Raw genomic sequence first — 20490 nt, forward strand, 5'->3', positions numbered from 1 at the left:
CACAGCGGACGACACTCACCTTTCAAACACGGCGATCCTGACGTCCTCCCGCCCACCTCCACGCGTCGCTCGTCATCACAGCAGGAAGCTGAACGACGAGAAATGGAGCCACCCGATCTCGCGCTATCAGCGATGGACAGCGGGGGAGCCGGTCGGAGGTAAGTATCACACATAGCGATATCGCTAGCAATATCGCTATAACGTCACAAAACCTGTGACGTTTTCGCGATATTGCTAGCGATATCGCTATGTGTAAAACCCCCTTTAGTGTCATTCTCAAGCAGGACAAGGATGGATTACTATTGTTTTGCTTTATGGGATTTGAATATTGATTAATATAAGGATTGAGGTTAGGTTCAGATTAGCAGAATTCTCAGTTCTTTGGGGTATATATTTTGTAATGTAATGTGTATTAGAAAATTTTAGGTGGTAGAAATATATGTGAATCCTAGCTGTGTATTGCTTTTCATTTGTTGTGATGGATTTCATGCAAAACACAATTCATTTTCATATCAGATGAAAAAATTGCAGGCATTGCAGACAAAAGAAATATCAAGTAATAATATGTCTGCCTCTCCTCATCATTAGATGGATAATGCGTATATTTTCCCATCTATACAGAAAACACATCACTTGTCATATCTAGAGACAAACTCAAAAGGGAGGAAATAGTGTTTAGATCATTCAGAAAGGGAACATGGTATGAAAGGGCCGGAAAAATATCCAGCAATTATCATTATGTTTTGCCAGTATTTCTTTGCAATGCTGTTTGTAAAGATCCATTTCAAGATGTCGGATTCCATGTAGAATAAAAACTCAGTAAAATGTGAATATAAACTTATAATTATTTCATGACATAATGAATATGTAAAATGAGAAGCTATCCTACTGTGTCAAAGTCATATTTGTGGGTGGGGGGGTTTCTGACACATATAGAAAAGGCATATCAGAAGAATCCCAATGATCACCTAGACCTTGACTGGCTGCAAACTTCTCATTCTGTATGAAAATTAGTTGATGCAAAAATGAATACACCCCACATCAAAAGCTACAACAGTTAGTATTTTGTATGACCTCCATGATTTTTAAGGATAGCACAGAGTCTTCTAGGCATGGAATGAACGAGTTGATGACATATTGCAACATCGATCTTTTTCCATTCTTCAAGAAAGAACTCTTTTAGAGCTTGGATGCTGGATGGAGAGTAATGACGAGTTTTAAATAAAGTGAGGCCCTGAGCAAAAGTTTAAAGTGTGGCCCCAAATGCTGACATATTGCACCATCACACAGAAACATTTTGGTCGTATTTACAGGCGCTCAGTTCAGGCCATTAAATGAGCATAATCGACAATATTGAAGTCAATCAACTCTTGTTTGCTGGCCACATTACAGCAGCTGAGGAAGAATGATGGGGACAGAACAATCACTAATACATCAATCTGTCCCCATACAGTATCATGTTATCAGCAGCACATCTACAGTTTTCTCCCGACGATGTATTGCTGAGAACAATTATTTTTGTTCCGGCATAAACAATCTACTCACTGGATTAAGAGGCAGCATTTTGCTTGTTTAGAATAATACTCCCCATAGTCCTCCACATAGTATAATACACCCCAAAAATTGTCCACATAGCATTAGGCACCCCATAGTCCTCCATATTGTATAATGCACATCCCATAGTCGTCCATATAATATAATGTGCCTCATATCCCTCATATACTTTAATACATTCCTCATAGTCCTCCATATAGTATAATACACTCTCCATAGTCCTCCATACAGATATGCTTCATAATCTTTGATCAATGATTATGATGAAAAGCTGGAAAGATAATGAGTGCAATAGGGTCTTATCTGGATTAAAAAAGAGATATTAAATAATATGCTTGTTTGGCGTCATTATCCTCATGCGGTCCCCCAATCGAGTCCGGTCGCTCAGATTGCTGCTCAGCACAGACAATGGTCCCAGCACCTTGCTCAGACTCGTGCTATGCATTGGTTTATGCTGGCTCTTCAGCTAAGTCTATGGGAGCCAGTGATATGCAGGTGTAGTCCTGCGTTCTGGAGCATAACTTCAGAGATCGCCTTACTGAGCATGTCCGTGATGTGGCGTCTTTTCATTTGCGGTCAGATGTCACCTGCTCAGGTGATGTAGCAGCTCCGGATTGGCCTGCGGGTGATGTCATGGATGGCTGGGCATGAGTATTTGAGGTGGAGCCTAATGTATAAAAGGCTCCTAGCGGCGCACGCCAGTGTGCTAGTATCATCTATGTTATGATGTGTGAGTGTGGATACTCTACCATTCTGGCTGCAGGTTGTGTAAGTCTGTCTAGGCTCTGGGACTGTACACTTTGGCAGGCAGTTAGCGTCAGTGGGGGCAATTAGTCTCTTGGCTTAGCACCAGTTTCCTTCATGTTTCTGATTAGCACAGTTGAGTTACTGGGCAAGTCCAACCCTTAGCCTAGAGGGTTCTAGCATCATATCTAGCGTCATATAAGTTTCTCGAGCTTAAAACCTGTGACATTTAACAGGGTATTGCACTTAGTATTCTTTTGTTTCAGTACCACTCTGTGAACTAATGGAGCTTGGTACTCTGTGTTCTGTTCACACTGTGTGGCGTTAACAAAGTGTGTTCAAGCAATCGCTCGCTGTTTAGTTTCCGGCATTGTTCACTAGCAGCAGTTTAACATCTCCGCACGGTGGACCCTGGGTTGCGATTGCACTTTATAATTTATTTTAATTTAGTGCAATCCACCAACCCTAACAATGCTTACCTTCAAATCTTGTGAAAAGCAAAACACCTATGGACACTGAAGAGACTGGCTGCTGCAGATGCACAAAAGGAAATTTCATGTGTGAATGGAATAAGTGGAGATTAACCTGCGCTGCCAGAAATAAAACTACTTTTGCGGTTTATCCTGATGAAGAAGCAGATGTGCTTCGAAACGCGTTGATAAATAAAAAATGCATTTATACTTTCAAGCCGCATTGTTACTATTGGCAGAGTGGTTTCATCTCTGCTTTCTCCAGTCACACGTGATACCATCAATGACATGTAGCTCCCATACACCAGAAAAACTCATGCAGCCCCACATACAGACAATGCCACCACTATCTTTCACTATAGACACCATCATGGAGGTCATACAAAAGACTAAATGTAGCTTTTGATGTGGGTTGTAATCAAAGAAATGTCTAGTCTTGCTAAAATTTTGGAAAATGCTGTATTCTGTAAATTCTTATTAAAATGTTTACTTTTCAAAGGGGGTGTACTTATTTATGCTAAGCTCTGTACATATAAAATCCACATGTATTCTTTCCTGAGATGACACTTTTAAAGTTAATCACTGTCACATTGAATGCTGGGAGAAAAACAAGTTATTGTAATTTTTTTGTTTGAAGGTGTTTGCTCTCATTTCTGGAAACTGGGAGAACCACTCGAGGTACTGACGACTACTGTTTTTCTTTACCATGCAGAGTCGGACCACAGAGGTCATTTATTTAACTGCAAAACAAACAATTGCAAGCAATTTATTTTCTCTTTGTACTGTACATATGCTTGACTCTGGTTTTTATTTGAAAATATGGTGATTAAAAAATATGATGAAAATCCATTTTTTAACAGAAGGTTTAAAAGTAATCTTCAAAACAATGGGAGATTTAATTTATAACATTCTCTGAGCAGCTTAAAAACTCAGCATGTAAATACAAATGAAATGTACTTCCATAAATCTCCTCTTCACAGTCTCGCTTTGCCATTTTCACTGATTCTTAACAGAAATATTGCTACATCATTCTTTGTACTTAATACCAAACTATGTGCAATGCTGAAAATGAAGATGAAATTAATGACAATCTTCTGGAGCAGCAAATAAACCGTTAATCAAGTTTTAAAGAACAATGATTAGCGTGACTGAATTTATTGTTGTGCAGTTCTGTAGACAGACGTTAAGTCTTTTAATCCTGCATTAAAGGGAACAACTCATGCATTCAATTTTGGTTTCATTAAACGTATTTAACTGACCACTGTTATTTCAATAAACTTTACTTAGACTTATAGTACAGATTAGAGTTAAGGAAATTGATTTGATGCAAATTGAATTAAATGTAGGATTTTATGAAATTCTTAGGTCCTTGGATTGTCAAACAATTTGCTTGAGTTGACAAAAAAAGTCCACTGCCATTTTACACATTGCAGAAGATTTCATCAGCCACCAAAGGCTCACATTACTGCACAACACAACATTCCTTGGACTAACTCAAAATGCCTAGCAGTTATCACATCACATGATATAACACAGACAATCCAGAACTACTTTAATGGCCTGTCTAAAAGTAGAGGCAGGGAATGCAGCAGCCATTTTAAGGTGATTTAGGCAAGTGCGAGCATGTTGCATCTTACAGCTCAGCAATATAGGCAGGAAGAGAACAGAAGACAAATACTATTAAGGCCTCATTCCGACATTCAATTTTTTCCACGTACAAGAAAATTTAATTGACTATTCTGATTAGACCCTGGTGTGGTGCGAGTGTCATCTGATTTTCTCATACAAGAAGAAGCTGAAAAAAAAGAAAATTCTCCATCTTCATTCTGACAGTCCCCTTAAAAGTCAGACTGCACTCGGATGTCATCCAAATGCAGTCCAATTTTTTCCTCACGGATCCACTGACTCTCACCAACCAATCAAAATCGTACATGTCTCCAATATTTTCCGTGGACCACTCAATCTGAAGAAAGAAATCATACACGAGAATAGCCCACAGACTATGACAAGTATGAGTTTTATCTGTGAAAACAAGGATAGCACTCGTATGCAAAAATTGGACATCTGAATGAGGCTTAACAGTAATATGAAGCACAACTGCTTTATTGAAGATGACTAGAGTAGACAGTGAATAATACAGATATTCAATTTAAAGGTTGCGAGAGATAACAGAGGGGTCAGACTCAGTGTAATTGATCAGTGATATGGTGGTCATTTTCTTGCAGCATTTGAATTACATTTATCCATTTTTTTTCTTCATTGTTAATCCACTACAAAGCAGTACCAAGCCAGCACAACAGAAATTAAATCTGAAATCAGAGTTGGTGTACTTGCTAGATAGAAGCAACTAGCAACTATATTGAGTTTTTGCATATATATGTATATATATATATATATTATATATATTTTTTTTTTTATTACAGAGGAATATTGCTTCAAATCATGTAACTACCTAGCATTTCTTATTGCATTATTTTTGGGAAGGAGGTTCAATTTTGTTGAAAAGAAAGAAAAAATAAAACGGCTTGTTAGTTTTTGCACACCTGTCTTACTAATGCAATTTGACAACAATTCATGCCACACCTATACTGGATACCAACACAAAAGACTCAGCAAACAAAGATAAACATTAGATAGACACACTAACTTATCAACAAACCCATATGAAAACGAGTGCACACAAAGGTCTCATAAAACCTAACAATTTATTAAACCCTTTACCCCAAAGGGTGGTTTGCACGATAATGACCGGGCCAATTTTTACAATTCTAATCACTGTGCCTTTATGAGTAGGGATGAGCTTTCTGATATTGAAATATCAGAAATCGGCCCAATATTTGCGATATCGGAATTCCGATTTCAGATTCCGATATTTTTTTCACATCGGAAATCGGAAAGCAGAAGAAGACTAAGCATGGTTTAAAGGGAGTGTATCCGTTCCTCCATGTGGTGCTCCTGGAAACTCCCTGCAAAGCAAGGTGAGCTGAACGCAGACACATGTCAGTCAAAGGGCATATTGACACCACCACTGGCAGTTTTAATTTAATAATAATGTAAAATCACTAACCCTAACCCTAACTATCCCTAACCCCTAACCCTTAACCCTTACCACTAACCCTAACCCTAACTTACCCTAACCACTAACCCTAACCCCTAACCCTTACCCTAACCCTACTAACCCTAAACTGTTGTGAGCTCATTTTCGGGTTTGCCTCTGGCTTCTGGTGAGGGTTATGGAGCTGGCTGTGCTGACAGAGTAGTGAGTTCTCTATCTGGACTCCCTCTGTTGGTGAAGGGAGGTGATGAAGCTGATCTAAATGGCAGAGACCGGCCACCTGAGGATGAGGACTGCGATTGGACATCAGGAGTTTCTGATTGGATTTAAGGCAGCCGACTCCCTAGTTTCTTGCTGGTGATTTTTCCTGACTGTGGCTTCTGGTTTCCAGTTTGGTTCCTGCCTTCCTAAAGCTAAGTTTTCTCTGCTATTGTTTATATGAGTTTTGTCTGGTTTACTTAGTTTTTGTGTTCAGCCAGCCCTGGCTGCGACTGGGCTGGATCCCCATTTTGTCTCTGATCAGTTGATCTCTTTTGCTCTGTCTTCAGAATATACCTGAGTGCTGATATAGTGATTTGAAGTCTAGCGACTTCAGGGCCTTTTTCTATCAGACGTGTTGGACTTTTTTTGGCAGGGTTTTTGGCGTGATTGCAGACAGTAGCTTTTCTTTCCTGTCCTTTCTAGTTAGTGAGGGCCCCATCATTTGCTCAGCCTATCTTTCTATCTGTGTCTGTGTTTTCATCTTGTTTCACCAACAATACATGTTGGGGGTTGTCTATTGCTTTGGGGTCTGCTCAGGGGCAGTTTAGATTTTCCCTTTCTTTCTTTAAGCTTATTTAGTTCTCCGGCCGTGACGAGGCGTCTAGGACCACCGTAGGCACGCTCCACGGCTACTGCTAGTTGTTGTGGATAGGATCAGGGGTCTGCAATCTGCTAGTTAACAACCTCTCCGGTTTTCTGGGCTTAGCTTGCTTTTTGTTTCTTCCTCCTCGGTGACTCATTTATAACACTAACCCCTAACCCTTACCCTAACCCTACTAACCCTAAACCCTATCCCTAGCCCCTAACCCTGCTAACCATAAGCATAACCGTAACCCTAACCCTACTAACCCTAACCCCTATCCCTAACCCTACTAATCATAAGCATAACCCTAACCCTACTAACCCTATCCCTACTAACTATAAGCATAACCCTAACGGTAAACCCTGACTCTACTAACCCTACTAACCCTAACCCTTAACCCTAACCCTACTAATCATAAGCATAACCCTAAACCCTAACCCTACTAACCCTAACCCTACTAACCATAAGCATAACCCTAACCCTAACTAACCCTAACCGTAAACCCTAACCCCTAACCCTAACCCTACTAACCATAAGCTTAACCCTGACCCTAGCTAACCCTAACCCCTAACCCTAACTCTAACCCTATCCCTAAACTCTGACCCCTAACCCTAACCCTACTAACCATAAGCATAACCCTAACCCTAACTAACCCTAACCCTAAACCCTCACCCCTAACCCTAACCCTACTATCCATAAGCATAACCCTAACTAACCCCTAACTCTTACCCTAACCCTACTAACCCTAACCATAACCCTAACTAACCCTAACCCCTTACCCTAACCCTAAACCCTAAACCCTAACCCTACCCCAAAGAAAGAACACCGCTGTTAAGATGACGGTGACCAGTTTTCCTGCTACAGCTTTCGCTCTGTGCATTTTTCTAGCGATTTTTTTGCTCCTCTGCCTCTGCAAACTCCTTCCCCATTATCCTGAGGTGTTTCCCCTCCAATTTTATCCATTATATAGCACTGTAGTGGTCATTTTATAATTCCGATTTTTTTCTCCCATTGACTTGCATTGATATCGGAAATCGGAATTCCGATACGATATTGGGCAATATCGCTCATCCCTATTTATGAGATAATTACTCTGGAACACTTCCATAGATCCCGGTGATTCTGAGATTGTTTTCTTGTCACAAATTGTACTTCATGTTAGTGGTAAAATTTCTTTGCGTTTATTTCTGTAAAAAACGGAAATTTGGTGAAAATTTCCAACTTTGAATTTGTATGCCCTTAAAACAGAAATATGTCACACAAAATAGTTAATAAATAACATTTCCCACATGTTTAATTTACATCAGCACAATTTTGGAACCAACATTTTTTTGTTAGGAAGTTAAAAGGGATAAAATTTGACCAGCGACCACATCACATTTGAAGTCACTTTGAGGGGTCTATAAGATAGAAAATACTCACAAAGTGACACCATTCTGAAAACTGCACCCCTCAAGGTGCTAAAAACCACATTCAAGAAGTTTATTAACCCTTCAGGTGCTTCACAGGAATTTTTGGACTGTTTAAAAAAATGAACATTTAACTTTTTCACAAAAAAATTATTTCAGATCCAATTTGTTTTATTTTACCAAGGGTAACATGAGAAATTGGAACTCAATAGTTGTTGTACAATTTGTCCTGAGTACGCTGACACCCCATATATGCAGATAAACCACTGTTTAGGCGCATGGCAGAGCTCGGAAGGGAAGGAGCGCCGTTTGACTTTTCAATGCAAAATTGGCTGCAGTTGAGATCCTATGCCCTGTCGCTTTTGGAGAGCCCTTAATGTGTCTAAACGGTGGAAACTCCGCACATGTGACCCCATTTTGGAAACTTGACCCCCTAAGGAACTTATCTAGATGTGTGGTGAGCGCTTAGAACCCCCAAGTGCTTCACAGAAGTTTATAATGTAGAGCCGTAAAAAAAATCTTATTTTTTTCACAAAAAATATCTATTTGCCCCCAATTTTTTATTTTCCCAAGGGTAACAGGAGAAATTGGACCCCAAAAGTTGTTGTGCAATTTGTCCTGAGTATGCTGATACCCCATATATGGGGGTAAACAAATGTTTGGGCACATGGAAGAGCTCGGAAGGGAAGGAGCACCGTTTGAGTTTTTCAGCACAGAATTGGCAGGAATTGAGATCAGATGCATGTCGCGATTTGAGAGCCCATGATGTGCCGAAACAGTGTAAACCCCCCAATTCTAACACCAACCCTAACTCCAACACACCCTTAACCCTAATCCCAACCCTAACTGTAACCCTAACCACAAACCTAACTCTAACACACCCCTAACTAATTACAACCCTAACCCTAATCCCAACCCTAACCCCAACCCTAACCCTAACCCTGACTTTAGCCCCAACCCTAACTCTAACTTTAACCCCAACCCTAACCCTAACTTTAGTTTCAACCATAACCATAACTTTAGTCCCAACCCTAACCCTAACTTTAGCCATCATCTGTAACCCTAACTTTAGCTCCAACCCTAACCCTAATGGGAAAATGGAAATAAATACATTTTTTTATTTTATTATTTTTCCCTAAGTAAGGGGGTGATAAAGGGGGTTTGATTTACTATTTATAGCTGGTTTTTATGTTTGACAGCTGTTACACACTAAAATACACTTTTTATTGCAAAAAATAGTTTTTGCAACACCACATTTCGAGAGCTATAATTTTTACATATTTTTGCCCACAGAGTCATATGAGGTCTTTTTTTTGTGGGATGAGTTGACATTTTTATTGGTACCATTTTTGGGCAGCTTTATTCTTTGGGTCAGTATGGTGACAGGGATACCTCAATTTTATCTTTATATCTTTTCACTTTTATACAATAAAAGCTATTTTATAGAAAAAATAATTATTTTTGCATCGCTTTATTCTGAGAGCTATAACTTTTTTATTTTTTTGGTGATGGAGCTATACGGTGGCTAGTTTTTTGCGGGACAAGATGAGGTTTTCAGCGATGCCACGTTTATTTATATCCGTCTTTTTGATCCAGTTTTTGTTTGGCGATATGATGATAGAGCATTTTTTGCCTTGTTTGTTTGGTATCCATTAAACTAGTGGGACAGTTTTATAGGTTGGGTCGTTACGGACGTGGCGATGCTAAACATGTGTACTTTTAGTTTAGATTTTTTTTATTCAAATATTGATTTAATTATAGATTAAATGTTGATTTTTTATTATTAATTTTTATATTTTTAAATATTTTTTATAATAATTTTATTTTTCTTTATTTCATTCTATCTTTTACACTATGTCCCACTATGGGACTCTCATTTTGTGCAGGCTGATCATTTATATGACATGCAGATCTTCATGCCATATAAGTTGTCAGCGCTGCACTCTGTGCAAACTGACATCAGAGACTTCCTGACATGCAGTGTGCTCTGGTAACCCTGATGTCATCTTGACAACATTGTTTTACCACGGGAGTGATCAGGACCCCGTGTCATTCTGCAGGGTCTCCGATCCAAAGGCAGAAGGGCAGTCACAGCTGACAGCCCCTCTGCCTGCTCCTGGAACGCTGCGATCAGGTTTGATCGCAGTGTGCCGGGGGTTAAAGTGCTGGGAGCGGTCCGTGACCGCTCCTGGCACTTAGTGCCGAGTGTTAGCTTGAGAATCAGCTGACATCTGGCCGCGATCAGCCACGTTCCCCCTTGAGCACGGCTGATCGCGTATGACGTACTATTCCGTCCATGGGCATTAAGGACGGAGTAATACATCATATATCAGGAAGGGGTTAAATATAAAGATTTTTTTTAAATGCAAAAGACATGCATATATCAAGGCAGAATGTTCCTAGAAGTGACACCAGTAACATGTACAAGGTAAAAGATGTAAAGTAACACAGATTCCAAATAGGTCAAAGGACCCCATCAATGTAATAATCCAAGTCAAATAACAAGTTTCAATACTGGTACTAAATAATTTAGTGAAAAATGTATAAAGTAAGTACTTACACAAAAGATGGCATGTCAATGAAAAGGGGTCTACTGCATGCAGCCTGGTCCACCTGCCCCAATGCACGTTTCATGCTCCCGACGAAGCCTCTGGGTGAAACGTGCATTGGGCAGATGGACCAGGATGCATGTACTAGACCCTCTTTTCGCTGACATACCACTGCTTGAAGTGGGGATCCAGGGTCGCTGCTGGAAGATTCAGGAGTACGGTGATGCTGCAGACTGGGATGAGGGTGTGTCCGATGTGCAGTGCTGTGTGTGGCCCTCGGAACTGCTGCTGCTAAGATCTTCATCTGCACATGCTCCGCCCCCAGTGGTCATTTTCCCGGAGTCCACCGCACAGGAAACCACAGAACTGAGGGGGGCTCTGGCCTTTCACGAAATGTCGGTAGAGTCCCCCCGCAGCACTGGACACCCTGGGCAGCAGTGCCGGACACCCCGGGCAGCATCACCGGGCACCCCCTCATCCCAGCCTGCAGCAACGGTACCGGTAAGGTATATATGCATTATAAGACGCACCCCCATTTCCCCCCTAAATTTAGGGGAAAAAAGTGCATCTTATAATGTGTAAAATACAGTAACTCCTTCATAGGATATTTAGAATAACAACATGCTGACTTTTGGCAATGCATATTTGTAAGAACACTATAAAGAGATGAGTTTCTTAAAGTGGACCTATCACCAGGTCAAAAGTGGTGAGTTTTTTTGCTCTTCTTTAATTCTCACTGCTCCCAAGTATTCTTAAAAAAAAAATCCTCCATGCATTTCCATAGATATGAACTTTTCATTTAGTACTTCTTTTTATGATTTTTTCTAAAAAGTTGTTGCTCAAAGAGTAATAATGCAACCTAAAAGTCACGCCTTTAAGGAATCCTCCAAGTCATGCTCCCTTGCAGAGATCTTAGAAATCCGCCCTATGTAAAATGTCCCAAATCTCTGGAACTGTAAGGCAGAAAAATAAAGTATGGCACTCTCAGAGGACCAGTAGGAAGAAAACGAGTAAAAACTCATCTTTTTGGCCTCTTTAAACATTGTTATTGGCCATATTATTTTCTGTAAAACATCTGACAATATTTCTCAAAATAAAGTACCAATAGAAAACCCTCATATAATATACACTGCTAGTGTTAGACTAGGGTGCCAAGAGCCCATCAGTAACAACTCCAGGGCCCAACTTTTCAGCTACATGCAAATGTGACATTATCCTCAATCACAAATTTATTACATGAATAAGATGTACATAGCAATTCAAGTATGTTGTGCCAATTTCTGCTCATATAAGAGGATGGGTTCCCACTCTTGCACAGCGGCCCACCAGAGGATTCTCCTGTTCTCCTGTGGGCCAGTCCAAGTCTGTTAACACTGCTACTTTCTATGTGTTTTATGTCTTAAATCTCATTATTGCTGGAATTTCTTAAATTTCTATTCTGGTAACAAAAATGGAATGCTATATTACAGAATTTGTGCAAATATTTTATACTTTATCTGATGACAAATGATCATTGATGATAATTATTAAATGTTGAAAAACGATGCAATAATAAATTGTCCAATCTACTATTGATGTACATGACATAAGGATCACAAATACAGTCAATTTCCATCTTATAAGATCATTTATTTTATTCTTGCAGGTAAATATGTCACTCTGACATTGGTTACTTCAATGCTAAACATCTGCAGTCAAAAAATGTCTGTAAGTTGATTAATTCTTCCAGAATAAGTGGCTTCTGCAAATGAAGTATAACAGTCCTTACTCAATTCTAGAGCCTGACAACCGTAAGTAAGCAGAACAAAAAAGGAATACCCTATATTGACAAAAATGTTCCTTTCTTTTTTTTAGTGGGTTTTTTTTACATTTTATATAATATAATAACTGTTTGGTAAACATTAATAAAATATACATCTTAGGGGTAATTCAGAAATTCATTTTTTGGCATACTAGAAAAAAGTGGAATGTTTTTTCATCAGTTTGCTGGATCAAATTTTCAATCATTTTTAGTCTGTGTCCATTTTTACCATCAGTTTTGCATCCAATTATAATAAGCAATGAAAAAATAAATATTTAAAGGTTTTTCTACTGATCAAACACTAAAAGAAAAAGATGGACAGCACTTAGATGGCTCAGGGAGGGCATCCGAGTGCAGTCCATGTTTTTTACTGAGCAATTCACGTGGATGGGCAAGTTTGAACCCCAAATTGGATCAAGGATCAAAAATGCAATTGTCTTGTTTCACTTTTTTGACAATCAATCTTTAAAACAAGCAAAAAAAAAAGACTTTTGAGCATATATCGATAGAGTGTTGTGGGTATAAGTTCTAGTCTTGCAAAACCTGGATAAAACACGCATGTAAAACACGAATGTTTGAACAAGCCTTTATGTTGTGAATTTATGTATAAACAAGCAGAGTGGAATTTATCAAGGGTTTTCTTTCCACTCGTCATAAAAAAACTCAGAAAAAATTGTCAACACTGTTTGAGGAAAGGATTGCATCTTGTTTGCTAATTTACACAGTTCTTAAAATTTGTAAAAAGCTTGTGTAATCTTGGCATCATTAGCAATTCAAATAAGGTTTAAATTAGATATGGACTATGTGCAAACAGTATTTTTTTTAATCCAATAGCCAAAAAATTCCATTTAGGTTGTGTGCCCACAATTAATTTTAGGTGAGATTTTGACTCTGTGTAATAACTTTTGTGCCAGCATCTTACAGTTCTAGCAAAGTTGGTGGGATTTATAGAAATCTCCTGCCCTCTGCTTTTTATTGACTCAGCCTAAACTGACCTGCGGTGTGTATTTCACATCCACAGCATGTTAATTTCTCTTGCACATATGCTAAGTTTTATGTGTGGATTTTCTCCATAGACTTTAGATGTGGAAAATCTGCAGGTGAAAAACACAGCTTCTCTAGTGTATTTCCGCAGCGGAAACATATCAAAAACGCATGTAATTCGCATAAGACTATTTCAATGTTTTGTCACAACCAAATAGTAGGAAGTATCAAAAACAAAGCAGCTTTACTTAAAACATGACATATCAATAAGAGACAAAGAGCTCAGTGTCAAAAATGCAATAAAAACTCATGTAGCAAAAGTACTCAAAAATGCAAGTACTCTAATTTACTTAATAGGTACAGAACATCTACATTATCAAAAACTCATTATGGGAACATAGCCTTATCCAATCAAAATATGAGTAAGTAATGCAAAACATATGTCTAGGTACACGTTAAAGGGAACCTGTTACCAGAAAAAGCACCATTAACCTACAGATATGGGGTTAATCTTCAGGATAATAGAATTACTAGCCTGCGAAGTGCCTGCACGTAGATGAATGCTGCAGGGAGAAAATGAACTTTATTCCCTCCGTAATGTTCCGGTTTAAGTCACGGAGGCGGCGCCGGTTCAGTCTCCGCTCCGAGTATACAAAGCACTGTAACTGCTACCTCGGTCCTGACTGACAGCCCTAATGCAGAGCCAGTGTCAGTCAGTGCTGAGGCGCGATGTATTCTCAGAGCGGTGACTGAACCCCCCCGCCGGTGCAGCGAAGGTCATGTGTTGTCTATATAGCATGACAAAAATCCTAAAGAAATGAGTGAATTATTTAATTATATGAACAAATTATAAATTACACTATAATACAGTATATAGATCCATAAATTATACCATAAAAATACAACTAAAAATGAAAAATCAAGACCTTACACATCTGTGTAAAAAAAATATGTATTTTTTGGAGATCTGATGAATCATTATAACAAGTTTTAACAAGTAATAGTTATAGAGCTTACACAGAACTTATACTAATTCAGAACTTGCTCTTCTACTGGATTTGCTTTTCTTTCTTCCAAATCAGATAAATTATCTTGCCATAGAATATGACAAATATCTAGACATGGGGGCTCTAAATCTGATTATTTCACTGTTGCTCCACGATGCGCTTGGGGCTACCATGATGGTTGATTCTCTACTGGTTGCATAGTATGAAATTTGCAAGCGGTCGGCCCTTTGTATTGTTTATAGGATTTTAATGCAGAAGTTCGTACACAATTATCTGTCAGAGGCAGCAAAACCCCCACTATGGAGCATAGAGTTTACAAAGGGGAAATAGTAACTAGACCAAATTGACAAAACACAAAGTTTTTTTTTTACAGAAAATCTTTGTAGCTTATCAAGTTTGGATGACAGTATTCCAAGCACTTGGCATGTAAACTTTACTATACTTCCTAAGGCAATGTTTATTTCTTCTAACATAAAAAATTGCTGCACTCTACTATAGAAAAATATTACAGAGAAAAAGGTTTTTATTTAGTGAATTGGTCAAAAATTCTATACAAATCAATGTAAATGAAACTATAGAATAACCTTAAACATAACTTTTATCTAGTTAGATATGATCTCTCATGTCAACTCTCCTAAAATGTCTGTTTTAGTAAATACTTGCATTCCGTATTAAATAACATTTGTACCATTCCACTGATATTCCTTCTAGAAATGTAAGAATAAATTGACTGAGGCTAGATTTTACCATAAAACTTGACTATATGGTATAAAAACCAGTAATATACTGTTTTGAAATTATGCATTTTATCTCCATAGTTTATTATTATATAATTATTAATAGTCACAACTGTCACATAACTAGTTGATATTGGCCTTCATTATGCATCGGATTCTTTCCAAGAACCTGGGATTTTATATTTTATTGGGGTAGGATATGCGAATATCCAAACACAGTTGCTTTCTGCAGTTGACTGATGGTGATTTTGGCAACATTGAATTGTATTTGCTTCCCGAGGTTTTGGGGACAGCATACAGTGTGACTATGACCACTAGTACCATGGCTGCAGATATGTGCCATTGTTTTTGAATTTCAATTTTCAGGTATTGATATTTTTCAGCCTCTTCCATTTTTTTCCTCGACCCTGCTTTCTCCAGGTATTGCCATGTTGAGGATCCACAGTCCTGGGTGTGTTGTTGCCAAGAACTTTGTCTGTTTCTATGCAAAAGTCTCAAAATATTTTCACATGTTCATTTTCAACTACCTTTTCCACTGTGTCCTCCAACTATTTAATCTTAGTGGACAGCTGGTTATTCAAATCTCCCAATTAATTAATTTTGCCACCACAGTGTTATGTGGCTATTTTTTTTGCATGAACTGAGCACATGGTCAAATGTTTTGTCTGATTCCTTACACTCTGTGCATTTGGTATCATAACACTCATCTATCCTGATCTTCAAATGGCCTGTTCTTGTGCAGGTAAAGGTACTGTCACACTAAGCGATATCGCTAGCAATATCGCTATAACTTTTGACGTTATAGCGATATTGCTAGCGATATTGCTGTGTCTGATACTTACCTTCAACCCGCTCCCACGCTGGTTATCGCTGATCGCGCGAGAACGTCCTGGACCGTTTCTCGTCGTCAGCTTCCTGCGGTGCTTCCTGTGGAGAGACGAGCAACGAGCGTGGAGCCGGGCAGGAGGACGCAGGATCGCCTACCGTGACAGGTAAGTAGCGACCCCCGACCCCAGCGATGGCACTGGTGAGATCTGCCTGTGTGGCAGCTCACTAGCGACCACTTAGCGATGCACCAGCGATCCTGACCGCGTCATATCACTGGTTGGGATCGCTGGTACATCGCTAAGTGTGACAGTACCTTAATATTAGCCCTTTGGTTTCCTTTTTCAAAGTTCCTTTTGTAAGCCATAGCCATGTTTTTCCTGGTCAACTTTTTATCTGATCTTGTCCATAAATTATACCATATTTTTCGCTTTAAAAGACGCTCTGGATTATAAGACACACCCCAAATTTTGAGGAGAAAAATAAGAAAAAAATATTTCATTTTTAATAAAATGGTGGTGCTTCTAATAATCCATGCGTCTTATTGCTTACCAGGAGTGGTGGCTGCGGTTAAGCGGGGTCTCAGGGTCACTGCTGAAGGAGGCAGGAGTGAGGTGATACTGCATGCCGCAGGAAGGGATGAGAGGGTGCTCCGATGTGCAGTGCGCTGCCAGGAGGTCTTGTGCTGCTGCCAGGGTGTCTTGTGCTGCTGCCCGAGGGGCTTGTGCTGCTGCCAGGGGGGCCTGTGCTACTGCCAGGGGGGCTTGTGCTGCTGCAAGGGGGGCTTGTGCTGCTGCTGGGGGTCTGTGCTGCTGCCAGGGGGGCTTGTGCTGCTGGGGGTCTGTGCTGCTGCCAGGGGGGCTTGTGCTGCTGGAGGTCTGTGCTGCTGCCAGGGGGGCTTGTGCTACTGCTGGGGGTCTGTGCTGCTGCTGGGTGTCTGTGCTACTGTCAGGGGGGCTTGTGCTGCTGCTGGGGGTCTGTGCTGCTGCTGGGGGTCTATGCTACTGCGAGGAGGGCTTGTGCTGCTGCCAGGGGGGTCTGTGCAGCAGTCCGGGGCTCTGCCGACATTTACCGGGTGTAGGCCGCAGGGGTGTCTGGGTGTCCGGCGGTGCTGTGGGTGTCTCCGGTTGCCCAGCCGTGTCTCCACATGCCCAGTGGTGTCTCCGGTTCCCATCCCGGGGCTCTGCCGACATTTTGCGACAGGCCAGAGCCCCAGGGCTCTCTCTCGGTTCCCTCTGTATTGACTCCGGCAATATGGCGGACACCGCCGGGGGCGGCGCAAGCGCTGATGGTGATCTCGGGACTGAGATCTCGAGAGATGAGATTTCTGAGATCTCATCTCTCGAGCTCTGTCCTGAGATCACTATCAGCACATGCGCCGCCCCTGGCGGCGGCCGCCATATTGCCAGAGTCAATACAGAGGGAACCGAGAGAGAGCCCCGGGGCTCTGGCCTGTCGCAAAATGTTGACAGAGCCCCAGGATGGGAATCGGAGACACCGCTGGGCACGTGGAGACACGGCTGCGCACCCGGAGACACCCACAGCACCGCCGGACACCTGGAGACACCCGGACACCCCTGCGGCCTACACCCAGGCATGTCCGCTTTGTAAGATGCACCCCCATTTTCCCCCCAAGTTTGGGGGAAAAAAAATGCATCTTGCAAAGTGGAAAATACGGTACCCATGTAATGCCATTTTTTAGTTCCCCTTTCTTGTTTTGATTGTATGTTTCTGATACTCTTGTTTTGCCGGTTGTTCTTTCAATAAGTGCTGTTTTTTCACCTAAATCAGTGCACTTTTTTGGCTGTTTTTGATATAGTCCACCACTGAATGCTTTTCTTCGACTGTCTGAGTTGTGTTAATCCTCTGGCACCAGATTGTCTGGACAGATACAATATATTGACATCACTACTAGAGATGAGCAAATATGTTCAGAAAACGATCGCCAAACATAAACTTGGCACGAATATAGTACATTCGGATTCGTGATCGGTAACATAAGCATTTTTCTTAAAATCTGAAAAAGTCGGTAACATTTGGTAAAAAAATAAAAGCCAGCAATTCATATGCCACGTTCAGTAAAATTATAGCATGACAGGTTAGAATGGAATAGATAGAATAGATATATACACAAAGAATATATAGATATATAATTGTCAGTGACACACACATATATATATATTTAAACAAATTATTTTATTAGGACATATAATACAAGATATAAGATATAAGATAAAATAGAGACGGCAAACCATACTTAAAATGGAATAGCAAAAAAAACACATCCACTGGGTGAAAAACAGTATTTCATATAGCTAGTAAGAGTCAGATAGTATTTCATATATAGATATATATAGTAAAAATAATTACATGTAGCATATCAAAGAGCACATGAAAGCAATGATTACATACAAAGAATATATAAAGAGCAAGTGCAAAAAATAATTTTGTATATCAGAAAAGCTGTTTATACTAATTAGTAACATTAATAAATTTCTAGTGTAGCAATAATATAATGAAGAGAAAATATCCCACAATTCAAAATATAGATCAACAATATCAAAAACCAAGATCATGCACAAAAAAATATTTATATTTATTTGAACTCAGGCATTGCTGGTTTCCCATATCTGATCTTCCTCCATAAGGGACAAAAGCCCAATTAAAATGAAAAGTAAATTTATAGGAAGAAAAGCCAAATATAAAGAAATACACCTCATAGCTTCCCTTCTGAGGAAAATATCCATCGAAACGTGCGTCAGGGGGACCCTGGGTGATTTTTTTCTGGTAAATATTATTTATGCAAATGTATTTTCATTAGAGCTATGAGGTGTATATTTTGAATTGTGGGATATTTTCTCTCTCTTTATGTCCTAATAAAATATTTTTTTATTCTCATTGGAGGACTTTTCAGTCTTTGTTGTTTGTACCTGGTTTCACGGTCCTCCGTGTTATAACTTTTGCCTCTGAGTATTTATATATATATATTTATATATATTACATAGATAGAAGAAAAGCCAGCAATTCAGCAGCTGCGGTAGTGTAAAATCACTGCAGCAGCTGACAGGATAGAAGAGATGGATTACACACAGCAAATACAAATAGAATAGGTAGATATATAGATGTCAGTGTCAAAAACAATTAGTACAGTGTGTGCAGCTTACTGTACATGTATTTAATTAATAAAAGATTATTTTTCTAAAAAAAAATGGCGTGGGCTCCCACATAATTTTTGTAACTAGCAGAGGGAAAGCAGAAGTCTGGGGAATGATGTTTATAGCCTTGGAAGGGGATAATACCCATGGAGCTTCCCAGGCTATTACTATCAGCTCACAGCTGTATACTTAGCCTTTACTGGTGACCATAAAAAAGGTTATATAGGATCCCCCTATAATTAACAACCAGCAAAGGGTATGCAAACAGCTGCGGGCTGATATTAATAGCCTACGAAGAGGTCATGGATACTGGCCCCCCAGGCTAAAAACATCAGCCCTCAGCCACCCCAGAAAAAGGCACATCTTTAAGATGTGCCAATTCTGGTACTTACCTCGCTAACCCCATAGTCATATTGTAAGAAAACACAGACACCCAGAAAAAGTCCTTTAATTGAAATAAAGACACAAACTCCTTTAATAGTCTTAATTAAACAATACTTATGACATCGCCTATTCCCCCGATGGAATTGTCATCTGCAGAAGAGGCAAAAATGCAAACAGCATTCCTTACCTTTCTGCAGAGATTTACATTTGTCCCACGATGGGTCCAACTCTGCTGCATCTAGATGGCAGGCTGCATGGATGCATGATGCATCCATACAGCCTGTCATTCAGTTGAAACTGAGCACCGTGTGCTCAGTGTCTCCCTGTGAACTTCTATTCCTTGTCTGAGGGCCCCACGAGAGTGGGAATGTTCTCCTGCTCGTGGTGCCATCAGATAGGTCTCGGGAATTCACAGCCTGTGAACTAACTTGAACTAACTTCACCTTTCTGACATGAGTGTGGGCACCATGGGAACATTTCCCATGGTGCTCACGTCGACATCACATAGGTGATGTGACTTCCTTGGCCCTGAACTCGCAGGACCTGTCAGACAGCACCACGAGCAGGAGAACTTTCTCACACTCACGGTGCCCTTAGTCATGGAATAGCAGTTCACAGATAGATACAGAGCACACGGTGCTCAGTGTCGACTGGATGAAAGGCTGTGAGAAAATTCTCATGGTGATCTGCTGTGAAGGCACTGAGCTTGAAATGTGTTGAACCCAGTGACTTTTTCCTACGGTGATAGCGGAGATCTCACCAAGGTCACAGCAGTTCAGCCCAGCCGGAAACACAGCCTCAGTGACCAGACATAATCTCGATGACGTCACCACCGGTCACTGAGGCTCCGCTCGCAGTAGTTCATTCCCCAGTGGTTCTCAGCCTTGACATTCACATCTTGGCACCGTTCAGGTCGAAAACTAGTAATTCCCCAGATATGGATTACGGTGTGGGACAGAATGACAGACAGGT

General features: G+C 40.2%; 1 protein-coding gene across 3 annotated transcripts in view; it reads left to right on the forward strand.

Moving 5' to 3' along the window:
• Nucleotides 1-20490, forward strand: part of LOC141048077 (5-hydroxytryptamine receptor 2A-like) — a 1077348-nt gene that overhangs the window by 192890 nt on the left and 863968 nt on the right. For 2 of the 3 annotated variants that reach the window (XM_073543452.1, XM_073543450.1), the window contains exon 2: nt 12271-12415. The exons of the other annotated variant lie outside the window; for it this stretch is intronic. The gene's annotated coding sequence lies outside the window, so the exon portion shown is untranslated. The remainder of the gene's footprint in view (nt 1-12270; nt 12416-20490) is intronic. 3 annotated transcript variants of the gene reach the window in all.

This window comes from Dendrobates tinctorius, unplaced genomic scaffold (assembly GCF_039654945.1).
Source record: "Dendrobates tinctorius isolate UK_male_01 unplaced genomic scaffold, ASM3965494v1 ptg000133l, whole genome shotgun sequence".
Classification (NCBI taxonomy): Eukaryota; Metazoa; Chordata; class Amphibia; order Anura; family Dendrobatidae; genus Dendrobates; species Dendrobates tinctorius.